Source organism: Tachyglossus aculeatus, chromosome 6 (assembly GCF_015852505.1).
Source record: "Tachyglossus aculeatus isolate mTacAcu1 chromosome 6, mTacAcu1.pri, whole genome shotgun sequence".
Classification (NCBI taxonomy): domain Eukaryota; kingdom Metazoa; phylum Chordata; class Mammalia; order Monotremata; family Tachyglossidae; genus Tachyglossus; species Tachyglossus aculeatus.
In genome coordinates, this window is record NC_052071.1 from 7,812,603 (window position 1) to 7,815,918 (window position 3,316).

Below are 3,316 nucleotides of genomic sequence, written 5' to 3' on the forward strand. Positions count from 1 at the left end.
CAGAATTAGCAGAGAAGCTTCCTACCCACAGTGAGCATATAGTGGATTGATAATTGAGGAGTTCACGTTTGCCAGCCCTTTCTTCAGTATCTCAATCCCAAGGAGAATTTTCTAATCTAACTAATTAGGGTTATTAAGCCTGCCAATGGCTTGAGCTAATAGTAGTTTAGTCAATCAGTCAGTCAGTGGTATTTATTGAGGTCTTATTCGGTGCTGAGCACTGTACTAAGCACCTGAGAGTACAATGCAGTACACAGGAGCTGGCCAACAAAGAGCTTACAGTGTTTCTTTTCTTTTGCCGTTGTCGCCTCTGACCCATAGCAACACCACGGACACATCTCTCCCAGAACACCCCACCTCCATCTGCAGTCGTTCTGGTAGTGTATCTGTAGAGTTTCCCTGGTAAAAATATGGAAGTGTTTTACCATTTCCGCCTCAGGCGTAGTAAACTTGAGTCCCTGCCCTCGACTCTCTCCCGTGCCACTGCTGCCCTGCAAAGGTGAGTTCTAACTTGTAGCAGATTGCCTTCCACTCACTAGCCACTGCCCAAGATGGGAATGGAATGGGTAGGCCTCTGCTTGACTCTCCCTCCCATAGCCGTGACTGGTAGAGTACTGGAAACTCTCCAGGTGCGACCCTGAGAGGGGTTACAGTGTTTAGGGATTGTAAATACACTAGTCCAGTAAAAACGACACAGGTTTCATTCACAGGATAGTAGCAGTCAGTCAGTCAGTGGTATTTATTGAGCACGTACTCTGTGCAGAGCGTTATACTAAGCATTTAGAAGAATACAATACTGCAAAATTAGCAAACACGTTGCATGTCCGTAACAAACTTACCGCCTAGAGACAAATCCCAATTTTTAAAAAAATAATATTTAAGTTCTTAATTTGTGTCAAGCACTGTTCTAAGCGCAGGGGTATTTAATCAGGATGGACACCATCCCAGTCGCATATTGGGCTCACAGTCTTAATCCCCAATTTACCGGTGGTAGAACTGAGGCCCAGAGAAGTGAAGTGACTTGCCTAATGTCATGCAGTAAATGAATGGCGGAGCTGGGATTAGAACCCAGTGCCTTCTGACTCCCAATCCTGGGTTCTAGCCACTAGGCCAAGCTGCTAGTCATTGCTGTCTTTGGAGCTGGGGGAAAGAAGTGTATAACAGGTGATGTGGATAGAGGTAATTGTAATATGGGGAGCATATGATAATTTTGGAACTCTCCTGTTATCTACTGGAAATGAGATAGCGACTGTTCACCCACCTAAATCTAGAAATTGGGTAGTACAACTCTTACCATTCATTCCATTATTGCATACTAACTTCCTAGTTCTCTTACTGTTTGTGAGCACAAGATTCACCAGGCTAGTCTGCAGTTCCAAAAGCAGCAGATGATCACAACATCACAGATGATCACAACACAAGTTTGAAAATCAACCAATTTTGGGAAAAGTTTGGTATATTAAGAGCAGTCAGTGTTGCCTCAGTTTGACCAAAGGGCTACAAAATATTCTGATGTCCTAAAATATATTGAAGTGGCATGGACTAGTGGATAGAGCTTGGGAGTCAGGGGACCTGGGTTCTAAACCTGGCTCTGCCATTTACCAGCTGTGTGACCTTGGGCAAGTCACATCAATTCTCTGTGCCCCAGTTTCCTCATCTGCAAAATGGGGATTCAGTGGTCGTTCTCTCTCCTACTTAGATCGTGAGCTTCATGTGGGATCGGATGATCTTGTATCTACCCCAGTGCTTAGTATAGTGCTTGACACCTAGTAAGTGCTTAACAAATGCTATTTTGAATATTAGTGTTATTATTTATTAAGAGCCTTTTCAAGTTTCCACATAAAAGCTACTGCCGCCTTGTCCTCAATCCATCCAATGAAAGCAACTTTATTAAAGAGATAAACATGTTCCTTTCATTGTGTGAACCAGTCTGTAATATGGCTATATGTCGTAAGTAAATGTTTCAAATAGCAGACCTGAAGAGTCAAAACATTGAGCCTCGCCATCAAACAGGAATTTATCAGGCCTTAAATCTTTACCTTTTAAACCTTTGACATTCATCCCACTCTCAGCTCCACAGTACTTGGATATATATTCGTAATTCATATATATTAATTTTAAATGCTTCTCTTCCCCTCTATCAATCAACCAGTGCTGCTTATTGAGCGCTTATTATGCACAGAGCAGTATTTTAGGCCCTAGGGAAAGTACAATACAACTGAAATAGCAGACGCATTCCTTGCCCATAGTGAGTTTACAATCTAGACTGCAAGTTCTCTTTGTGCAGATAGCCTGTCTACCAACTCTATTGTATTCTCTGAAGCATGCAGTACAGAGCTCTCCACATAGTGTTCAGTAAATAACTGTTTTTTATTGGAATTTGTTGCTTACTATGTGCCAGGCACTGTACTTAGTCCTGGGGTAATCAGGCTAATCAGATGGGATACAGTTTATGTCCCACATGGGGCTCCTACTCTTAATCCCCATTTTACAGATGAAGTAAGTGAGGTACAGAGAGGTGAAGTGATTTGTCCAAGGTCACACAGTAGACAAGTGTCAGAGTCGGGATTAGAACCCAGGTCCTCTGACTCCGAGGCTTAAGCTCTTTCCACTAGGCCATGTTGCTTCTCAAATATCATTGGTTGATGCCTTGAAAAATATTTGTGGTATTGCTAGAGGAATTAGGACCTACTAAGCCCTGCCATATTTAATCACATGGGACATGATCCTTGTTTGATGTGAGATTTGCAGCCTAAGGGGAAGGGAGAACAAATATCTAATCCCCATTTTACAGATGAGGAAACAGAGAAGTGAAATGACCTGCTCAAGGTAACACGGCAGGTGACCAATGGAGCTGAGATTAGAATTTCTGTATCCTGACTTCCAGGCCAGGTGTCTTTCTATTGAGCCAAACTGCTCCTGAGAGTTTTTGTTCCAAGGACAAGCCCTGGGAACGAACCCAGCCTCTTTTTTTTGTGTGTGAAAAAGTCTGATGACAGGGATTATGGTTGTGTTTTATTGCAAGTGGTAGCAGAATGCGTGAAACATGGATTGATGACTATCCATTTCTGTGACCAGTGTGTAAGTTCATACTGATCAGAAAGCGGAGTGAGAAGAGTAGCTGTGAGGCTTAGTCGAAAGACCCTGGGCCTGGGATTCAGAAAACCTGGGTTCTATTCCTAGCTTTGCCACTAGTCTCCTATGTGACCTGGGGCAAGTCACTGGACTTCTCTGGGCCTCAGTTTCCATATTTGTGATTCAAACCCCTCACTACTTACTACTTAGAATGTCAGTCCCATGGGAGACAGGGTCTGAG

The 3,316-nt window shown here is 43.2% G+C and overlaps 1 non-coding gene across 1 annotated transcript; it reads right to left on the reverse strand.

Moving 5' to 3' along the window:
- Window positions 1-509: 509 nt before the first annotated feature.
- LOC119930343 lies at window positions 510-647 on the reverse strand. Its single transcript, XR_005451820.1, has one exon. It is a non-coding gene; the product is annotated as a small nucleolar RNA SNORA7 (small nucleolar RNA).
- Between the last annotated feature and the right edge of the window lie 2,669 nt (window positions 648-3,316).